Source organism: Tympanuchus pallidicinctus, unplaced genomic scaffold, assembly GCF_026119805.1.
Source record: "Tympanuchus pallidicinctus isolate F22 unplaced genomic scaffold, pur_lepc_1.0 scaffold21, whole genome shotgun sequence".
Lineage (NCBI taxonomy): Eukaryota > Metazoa > Chordata > Aves > Galliformes > Phasianidae > Tympanuchus > Tympanuchus pallidicinctus.
The window spans coordinates 4921735-4932642 of NW_026294733.1; positions in this window are offsets into that span (position 1 = coordinate 4921735).

The window sequence follows — 10908 nt, forward strand, 5'->3', positions numbered from 1 at the left end:
GAAGCCCAAAGGGCCCAGCCCATGGCCAGAGCATCACCCCAGAGCATCGGGATGTGCCATGGGATTTGAGGGGGTAGGGGGGGGGAAGAACAGCCCTGACTCAGCTCTGCAGGTTGTGGCTGAGCAATGAGCATCGCCAGGAGGTGTTCACACTGCAGTTTCTTTGGGGGAGGAAAGGGGTAGGTGCTGAGAGCAAGTGAGTCAGAGGCATGAGTAAATGTGAAACCAGCCAGTGAGCAGAGCTGCACCAATGGAAGCACTTACTCTTTCTCACACTTCAAATACGATTTTTTTGAAACAAAAACTAAATGAATTGAGTATGATATGAACAACAACCAAGCAATTTGTTTACCCATGTGCTTGCTGCCTGTGTCTCACAACTCTATTCTTCTGCAGCTTTGCCCATGGTACTGGTCTGGGGGGGATGAATACGAATAATATTTTAAATGGAAACATGATTTTTTTGTGTGATGTGGCTGCACTTACATCCCTTGCAGCAAGCAAAGGAGGAGGGAAGAGCTTTTGGAGGGTTTGCAAGAAAAACAGGTGAACAGTTCCAAAATAATAGTGGCACCACCTTCTTCAGTGTTAAAAGGGTGTGTAGATTTCTGCTTAACTATTTAAGGTCTCTGTGTGCCCCTCTGCCCAGTTCTTAGCTCTCCTCATGTAGAAGTTGACCTGAGCTGTCCCTGCAGTCAGCTCACAGCACAGCATCTCCTCAGGGGTCTCCTTGGGGTGGGAGCATTTATTGGCACCCTGGGAAAGGGGTAATGTGGCACTGAAGGACATGGTCAGTGAGCATGGTGGGGATAACGGCTGGACCTGATGATCTTAGTGGCGTTTTTTCCCCCAAAATTATTGATTCTATGAAAATGGGCCAGAGGAAATGGGCCACATCTTCCAGTGGTTCTGGACTTCAGATGTGGAGTACTATGTCAAGAGTAAAACACTGTTTCATTCACGAAACTTCTCAAAAGCAAGGCCATGGGCTCTAGAAGCTTAACTCAACCTTGCAGAAACTGGTCACAGTGGGAGCACATGGCAAAATGCTGCACATCGGTATTTGGGTGTAGCTGGAGTTGGGGATTAGCAAAGTCAGCTCAGTGGTTGACTGCAGGGCATTGGGAATGACTCAGCTCCTGTTCCATCAGAGGCACTCACACCTCATTTCCCTGCCCATTCTGCTGCTGCTGCAGTTACTGAGGGCACCATCAGCCAACTGATGTCAACTGCAGCTGCACGGCCGACCCCCAGCCACAAGGCCATCCCTGATCTTGCACTGACAGACCATGTGCTCTTGATTTTTATCCTAAGCAGGACATGCAGATGGTCCTGAGGACATCTGTCCGTAGCCATGCTCATGGAGAGCACTGCATGCTGGCAGTGCTCCCTCTGGGTGCTGCTGAGCTGTGTGGGCAGGGGGAGAAGACAGATGGGGCTGAGGGTGCTGAAGCTGTCATTCATCCTGCTGCCCTGAGAAACTTCTGTCACACCTCCTGCAGGGTTGCCCAACAGTCCTGCTCAATGCTTGGCTGTCCAAAGAACCGGAACTAATAGGAGAAATGTGGTTTGGTCTTGTTTTGTTTTGGTTTCAGCTGTGCTATTTAAAGAAAGACTGGAAAGCGAGAAGTCTGTTATCTGAGCTGCGGTGGTGCTTGATGAGATGTTTTACTTCTTCCTGCACCCACGTAGTCTCTCTGTCCCCATTTATTTGCTCCAGTCTGTGTCGACCTCCTTGAGCTTTGGGTCATTCTCAGCTTGGTTAGAAGTGTATCTCACCTGTCCAGGAGGGGTTTCATTGCCTCAGGCTGTGACTCTCCTCTGTCACTACCCAGAAACAACGGCACTGAGCAGTGTATTGCAGGCAGCATTGGGCCTTGCTCTCCCTGTCAACATTTTAATGTTTTTTTTCCTGGTCATGATCAAATAGATGGAGGTCCTGCAGCCAGTAAGTCATTTGCAGGCTACAACCTGTGAAGTTTAAGGCACCGTTCTCTATCCTTCCAGGCTGCCTTCCAAGAGTAAAGTACCGTGTGTAATGACAAGCAGAAGGTAAACCTTTCAGATCCCTGTGCACAGAGCACTTTCAGTCAGAGCTATAGGGCTTCCAGCAAACGGACTGAGAGCAGAAGGATTGGCCAGTAGCAAACTATTGGCATCCTTCAATTCAGGTAAAGTGTGGTTGCTGCAGTGCACATCTTTATCACCTCTGTGCAGCAATACTCTGGCTCCAAGGGAACTCACGTCCTAGGAGAGCATTTCTAAGCTTTGGAGCTTTCATCCCTTTAACCTCAGGTACTTCAGGAGAAAATAACATCCCCAGCTTCCTTTGTTGAAAGAGAGATAGCAAAGTCTCTCACATACTTTACCAGCATGGAGAGCAGCACTCCAAGTGAATGAAAAAACAATGAAAATGATCAGCTGCTGTGAGATGGAGAATGTCCATAAAATCAGACCAGAAATGTCAGTCCTTCTTGCTCAGCTGTCTTTCGAGGTGCTCTAACTGTTGTGTGCCAGGGAACTTGCCTGCTTTCTCCAGTGAGAAGAAAGTCAGAGGAACACAAGGTATGGAAGGCCTCAAGCTGTTGACATACGATGGAAAATGGAAGCAGCACAGATCAACCAGTGACTAATAGGGCACTGTAACCATCTGCACAAGAAGGGTGTACGCACCAACAAAAAAAGGAAAGCAATTAGGGGTATAGTTACGAGAAATAAAGTGACTATTTGGAGGAAAATATAAGCTGAATGTCAGGAAATAATTCCTAGCTGTGAGCTGCACAGGGCTGTGGAACAGAGTTGAAAGAAGAATGGGAACACAGTTTCCTGAGCTGTTCAAAGCTGGATCAAACGCTTGAGGTTCAAACCCCCTGTGGACCTGGCAATCCACCAGCTGCTCCTGTCTGAGCCTTCAGACTTGCTGTGATTGTTTTTAAAGCACTGTGATGCCAATGTCTACAAATCCCAGCTAAATTTCCACCAACCTTCGCCATTTCATTTCTTGCAACTCCCAAACAAACCTTCAGTGCATTGAAACACTGACTGAAAGGTCAGCCTCAAATCGCCAGCACTGATGGAGCTCCTCTGCCATGAACTCTTCCTGTGTATTGAATCCTTTTCTTGAAGTCGAACAAAAAGCAAAACAACTTCAAGTAATTATTTTGTCTTTATTACCCCTGCTGGAAGTCTTTTTTATTTTCTGATTCATTCGTGCCTGTGATTAATGCCACCTTGAGATCTTAAAGTGCCTCTCTGGAAAGACACAGCCTGGCAAGGGTAGCATGTTTGGTGTTCCCCAGCTCTGATAGCACCCTTTGGAGCTGACCTCATCTTGTCATCCCTTTCTCAATGTCCCTTGCAGTTCTGGCAGCACCATCTGGGCCCAGCAAGCAAAATGCCACAGGAGCAGGGAAAGAAATGACCTCTTGCCAAACCCTGGCATTGTGAAATTCAAAGCTCCAGGGGAAGATAGTAACATAATTGGTAAAAACAAAGGCAGCTCAGAATACGGAGTTTCTGTTGATCTTGAATTCTCTCCAGCCTGTTGAAATAGGCTGAACTTTAGCAGGAAAGAGAGATATGACTTTCAGAAAAACAGTTTGAAGAGACTGATCATCCCTGCCTGGCTCCATGCAGGGCCACTGCCGGGTGGAGGGACGGTGAGAAGCACTGAGAGCTGGTTGTTGAGGGAGAGTGCCCATGGCACAGTTTCTTCTACATATGTGTCCAAAGGGCTCAGATCCGGAAAAAATAGAGGAAATATAATGATCTGTGTGGTGCCTAGGTGCTTGATGCTGAAGATGAAGAACACATACTAGATCTTCTCCTCCATCTCTTCAGGAGTACAGGACTGGATGGTTTCTAAACTGGCTCCCACCAGCATCCCTCTGGAAGACTGCTCTTCAGTCAGGCAGACTGACAGAAAACCTCTCTGAGCTCTGCCCATCCTGGCCCTGAGTTTCCTGGCTGTACACATCACACAGTATGCTCTCCTTGTTTACTGCCTGAAGTAAACACCAGATGGCTGTGTTCAGTGACTGGACAGAGGGCTTTGTCTCTTTACCTCCAGCGTTTGTGTTCTGAATGGCCACAAGTTGGCTTTGTCCTCCATTTGCCTGACCCCACACCTTGTATCACCTCTAGAAAGAGCTGGCAAAGGTGGCAGCAGCTTGGGTTGGAGAAGGCAGAAACTGGGCCCAGCTGCTGTTGAGACTGGACAGAAGATGGCTGTTGGAGCATCCCGAATCCACATGAGACAGTTCCCAGGAATGACACCTGCTTGGGTTGTTTTCATTTTTTTGTTTTCCCAAGCAGAAGTTGTCAAACCATGACAGCTCTGCTGATCACCTATTAACAAAGAGCCTTCCTGAGATATATGCCCACCAGAGAGCAATTTTGGAAGGATTTCTTAAACTACTTTGAAGTACTGATGTGGGAAGGAGAACACAGACTGTTTCCTTGAATGGGAATTCCATCCCAGGCTGCTGAAAACAGCCGCTCTAGGGATGTCTGAATTCCTCTGGTGGCTTTGGAGCAGTCGTAAAGGCTGACCATGAATTTCCCAATGTTGCCAAAGAGGAGATACAAATCATCAGTGACAAGAGAGTCTCTTGGGACGGTGTGTGTGTGCATAAACACACACAGGGTGCACTGGCAAGTATCCATGACAATTCCCACCACACTCCAGTGAACTTTGCGCTGTTCACCGCATGTCGTAGAAAGAGGCAATTAACATTACTTAACATTTGGCTGTTTTTCCCAGATTAGATGTTGACTTATTTTGTGGCTGCATATATTCTTTGAAAAGGTTAAAGGTTTCCAATGAGCTGGGACAGAAACAGAAACAGATTGCTAAGCCAACACTGAACACAGACCTTCTTCTGACTTCCCAATGCTGCTCTTGCGGTGTCCCACAGTTCTCCTTTTCTTCTATCAGTTATGTTTTTAATGCAGAGTACCCTGTAACTGCAGAGTTAAAACTGATCGTTTCTGATGCTACTGATTTACAGCATTACAAACTTTAATCAAGTTTTTAATAGAAAATGCATACCTTTGAGGTATAAATGTGTCATAGATTTCATAACAGTTACTTGTGAGAAATGCTAAACTGATGGGGCAAGCATCCTGATAGATGTGACAATGTTGTCCCATTTATGTATACTACTAATTCAATCAGACAGGTTGGACAGCTACAAAGACTTCAGGTGAAAGCTATTTGCATTTGTAGAATACAGAGCATCTTAAAAGGGAGGAAAAGCTCTGGAAGTCCTTTAGGACTGCTAAATCCAAAATATTTAAGAATGCACTGTGCTAAGAGACCAAACACGGGGATCATGCAGCAGTGTGACCAACACTACTCAGCACCAGCAACCACACAGCATTGCCAGCGGACACCTGCTGTGCTGAGAAGGATTTCAGTGTCTTGGATCACTCACTCAGAGCTGAGCCTGTGGCTGTGGTGAATTGCTAGTGACAAGCACACAACAGACAGCTGTTCAACACCTTGCGTGCTGGATGCTAAGAGCATCCCTGGCACTCAACACCCATGCTCAGCACTTGACCCACCTCTGTGCTTCTGCCCATGTCTCTGTGCTGTGCCATCAGCTGCCTGGACATTGTTTTCTACTACAGTGGGTGAGAGCTATGCTGAGCTCACCAAAGAGCCGAGCCCTTAAAAATAACAGGTTGTTACGCCTAGGTGGCCGTGAACTCTGTCCTCTTTGTGTCTGTAGTGCATCCCATCTTGACAGACAAGAATAAATCGAAAGCCCTTCACAAACACCCTTGCAGAGCAGAGAAAACAGCCCTTCATCAGGAAGCAGGCTATCTGTGCAGCAGATCTTGCAGCCTGCTCCCCTGCCTAACCCGGCCAACTCCGGGCTTCCCCTGGGAGCTGCACAGTGGTTTGGCTGGGGACGGTCTGCCTCTAGCTCACAAGCTCACATAAAGAGCACTTCCAACTAGGGATCTTATGTCATGAGTGCTGGCCTGCTCCTCCCTCTTGTCCTAAATCCAGCTAGCATAGGGGTACAATTGCATCAGTTCATTAGTTAGCATAAGGGAATCTGGAGGCAAGGGCTGTGCTCCTTGCTGTGGTTCTCTGGAGGATCACAGAATCATGGAATTACAGATTGGTTTGGACTGGAAAGGACCTCAAAGGAAAGGACCTCATCTAGCTCCATCTGCACTGTTGTGGGCAGAGCTGCTGATGAGAACAATTTCAATTTCTTTCTCCCTTCCTTTCTCCCCTGTCCACAACCTTCCCAGTATTGAGTCTGTAACCGAAGCACAGTTCCTGGAAGGGTCTCTCTGGAGTTGTTGAGGGACTGGTGTTCTGGTCTCACATGGGCACCAGCACTAGAGAAACAGCTGGCTGGACTATCTGTCCAAGTGCTCTATTGCCATCATGTATATCCATTCAAATCACACAGCCCTTTCTGCTGGTGCTCAGAGACATGAAAAAAAAATTGCTAGATTTGCAGTCTACTATTTTTGTCTTCAGATGTTTTAGCATTTTACTTCAATCATTGTGTATTGTGTCCTCAGCAAGATGACAGTTGTTCACTCTTACCAGCTGAACCTCAGTACAGTTTGTGCATGATCTTCAAGGAAGCAGGGAGAAGTTCCTTTTTAATTAAAGTCACAGTGACAAACCTATTTACCAAGGCTGGGCCCTGAACAGAGCTTGCTCCTTAGTTATTTTCAGCCTGGAATCCCCTATCATTTTCTACTGTGGTTTTCCAGCCAAAACACTGAGCTTCAACAGTAAGATAAACACAAGCGCGAGCTGGAAAAGATCTACCTAATCTTGTCATCATCTGTTAGCAGTGCAGCATGAATGGCTTGACATACGATATTTGTCCACCACATTTTATCCAAAGTGTGGGTTCCTGCGCTTCCAGATGTTGCTTATCAGCTTCCCCAAGGAGTCCCTTGTGAGCACAGGAACATGCTCTGCTCCGAGCCACACCAGGATATGTCTGAAATACTTCAGTTGTCTGTAGTAGCATAACCGGATTTTTATCAATGTAACTGAGACAAGATTCCATCCAAGATGTTCTAATAAAACCCAGAGTCTGCCCTGGGAACAAAGAGCATGTGATACATTTTTTCCAGCTCACTCAGCACTGAAAAGCTGAAATCAAGATGGTGCTGCTTACAGACTGGTGGAGGTGCTGACATTCCTCGTGCCTTTCCCATTACGGCTCCAGGGCTGCACCAGCCTCCTCACATCCCCCCGTGGAGGCTTTGCAAGGGGTTGAACCGTGGTCCTGATGGACTTCATAGCTGCTTGATGAAATATGCAGCAGGGGCAGGGGGTCAGTGAATAGCAGGGAAATAGCAGGTTTGTTGTATGTACAGACACTCGTAGCCCTGCAATAAATAATGGCTTGCAGAGTCGCACGTTACAGCTTCTATTCTGTTATGGCCTTGGCAAGGCCAGTTGTATTTTTTTTTTATGACCCTGGAGCAACTTATTCAAAAGCAGTGCACTGGCTTATGGTGCTTTACAGCTGATGGTGAATACATCCCCTATTATTTATGTTCTCAGCGAGTCCTTTGCCACGGCTTCCAGATATTTTGTAATTACCTAAGCAGTAATAACCAGTTCAACAGAAGGGAATCTTCATTAAATCTGCACACACAAAACACGTGTCAGGAGCATGGTGAGATTTTACCTGCCAGCAGCAGACCCAGACAAAATAAAACCAACCTACATGGAAGTGCAGAGTGAAGCACATGATAGCACGTAGCTCAGGCAGACATGTCTCCACCTTCTCAACAAAAGTCACTGAGCATCTCTCTCATCCACAGCACAGATGAGGGCACTTGATGATGATGATGATGACCCTCTTAGATGGGTAGGACAGAGAGGTATTTCTTTTTCCTCTGAAGACATAAGCAGCTAGCTCTTCTCTGCTGTGATCCTACACTGTAAGCAAAGCTTGCAGACTGTATTATTTCTGCTGTGTCACCTCTGCTCATGTCTGTGGTTTGGATGGAACTGCTGGCTTGGGAATTCCTTCAGCTGCCAGTTGCCAGAACAGGGAGTGCCTCTCAGGAAGGGTTCATGCAAGATTTGTTCTGCTGCTGTTGCTTCCTCCCTCCTCCTCAGTTGGTCACAGCTGGAGGCAGGATACTGCTCAAGCTGGATCTTGGCTCTGAGCAGTTCTGCCTTCCTTGGGGTTTCCAAGGAGATGGTAAATTTCCTGTGAGAGGCAACGTGTCTCAGTGAGGTCGCATGGAAGCTTTTGGATGCAGTTTTCCTTTTGAGCTGGGCAATACTGAGGTGGGAAAGCGGGGGGATTTGAAAATGATCCATTCCTAAAAGGCATGAAGCACTTCTCAAAGCTCTGACTATTTTCCTGCTGTAACTATTTTTCAGCTCAGGTTGGACATTAGGAAGAATTTCTTCCTTGAAAGAGTGGTAATGCACTGGAATGGCTGCCCAAGGAGGTGGGGGAGTCACCACCCCTGGAGGTGTCAAGAAAAGGGTAGGAGTGGCACTGAGGGATGTGATGTCGAGCAGACAGACTCGGGTTGGACCTGATGATCTCAGTAGTCTTTCCAACCTTAATTTTTCTATTATTCTATGAACTATTGCTGAGCTTAAGGAAAGATTTCCCCACCAGCACTCCTGCTCTGAGAACCGAGTACTTTCATCTCAAGAACGGAGAAGGAAGAAGCTGCACAAGTAGCAGCGTGTTTGCAGAAAGCCACCAGGGCAGGGAGGACAGAAACCTCTGGGATTTGCCTTCAAGTGTGTCACTAGTCAAGGATTCACTTCTACTGGTGCCAAACCTCAGTGGGAATGACGTCCCCATACAGTGGTGGCTTCCATTACAACAGAAATGCTATGAGATGTCTCTCACTCAGCATGTTGTCTTTAGCCCTTCATTGGCTGTGCTGGTGAGTGCCCAGTTAGGAATGCCCTGGGGTGTCCACTGAGAGAACCCTGTACAAACTCTTTGGGAGGCCTCCAGATAAAGGGAAGCTTAATGGCTTCATAGGGAAGCAAAACCCAACCCAGGACCACAATTCCTGAGCTCCAGGCACGAGCCTTCTCTTGTGCCACTGATCTGCGGGAAGTCGTTGGTCAGCCCTTGGTGTCTTCTGCTGTGGGGTATCTTCTACTGTGGGGACACAGTGAGCAGACATCCCGGGGGTGGGCTGGTGGATGCCTGCACAATGCACTGCCTGCAATGGAACTGCCCGTCCCTGTCCTCCGTCTGACCGCTTTGCCGCAGCACACTGTTCCTCTTCTTCCTGGAAAGCGAGCTCTGTGGGAGCAGGGCAGGGGAGATGACGGCTTTATTGCTTGAAGCTCTCCAAAGTGCTACATCCTGCTTCGTGTAGTAAAAACTGGTTTGCCCTTTTCCAAAGCTGCTTCATACGCGTTCGGGTTCACAGCAGTTCAGTCTCATCAGGTCGCTGGTGGCCAAGTGCTTACGTGCAGAATTGTTTCAAAGTCAGAACACATGCAGAAATTCAATGGGATGGATGTGCAATCCATCAGGATCAATGTAAATTGTGCTGGCGCAGGGGGCAGAAGCACAGAGAGGGAACTGATGTCAGACAGAAGGGGATGGATGGGGAGATGGGAAGGCTCACAGGCTGGGCGAGTGGAGCTACGGAGCGGGGGTGTGCAGCAGGACTGCTTGAGCTCCAGTTTACAGGTGTGTTGCAATGCTGGTAATGCTGATGTTGTGAATAGTGGGTGATGTGGGAAAACACCCAGAAAATAACCAGAATCTACAGGTTTTGTCTCAGGGTGTGAATACGGACATTCCTTGGGTAGATACCCAGGTGATATGGTCATGATTACAAAGCTGAGTGCAGGAATACTTGTTGCTGATGGCATAGCCTGCTGACATGGCATTGGCATCATTCAGTGCCAAGACAAACATGTTACATTCTGATGTTAGTTACTGAATTCTAGTTAAGCTCTAAACAAAAACAAAAACAAAAATAAAAACTTGCCAACCTTTTGGTTTTTTTTAATGGTTTTTCTGCCTTTTCTCCTTTCAGTGCCAAAACCCACTCAATACTGCCCAACCCATATTAAAAAAAATAAAAAAAATTTTTTAAAAATTCTGTTTCATCACTGCAGTATTGAATCTCCAGTATCTACACTCATCTCCACATGTAAAACGTGAAGGAATGTCTGACTGACCCTTCCAGAGTACATTATTCACTGTTACCTCAGACACACAAGTGGCAATGGAGTGTTCTAGCCCTAATCCCACAGTGACAATCCTCTTAAGCAATCCACTCAGAACTGTTCTCCTGATCCAGTTCTCCCACCTGGGCTGTGTGGTGATAAGCCAGGGGGCTGTGATGATGAATTGACTCATCTGAGGTTTCTCCACGGATCCAAATCACTGCATGACAGATTCCTGAGGTCGGGAGGCTGCAGCTTCATAAAACACGGCCAACATCTCTGCCAAAAGGCCAAATCCTGCTGTCCTGCTCAGACAACGGCAAAGGAAAATAAATGCAATGGCTAATGCCTGGAAGAGTGTGTTACCCTGGGTTCAGAGGAGAGTTGCTGCTCTTTTTCTGCTGGGACTAGAGTAGAGCTGAGCTGACACTGCAGCTCCAGAGGCTGCTGGTATTTCCTTTGAGTCATCCTGGTAAAGGGACTGATAAAGCTGGGCCAAGGCTCTGTGCCACATGTGTGCCTTGCTGTCTGTTTGGGAGTGCAGATGTCCCCACTGCAGTGCTACTGGGAGCCAGCCGGGCACGAGTCAAGGCTGGAGCCTCATCCCTCCTTCCTGTTTTTGCAACTGTGCTTCTGTGTGCATTGGGTCCTCTTGGAAAAGCTTCGTACAAGAGGTTATGCCAACAGGAGCTGCCTGAAGGAACAGGTCTCACACAGGGACGGGGGCAAGGATATTCCAAGCCCCC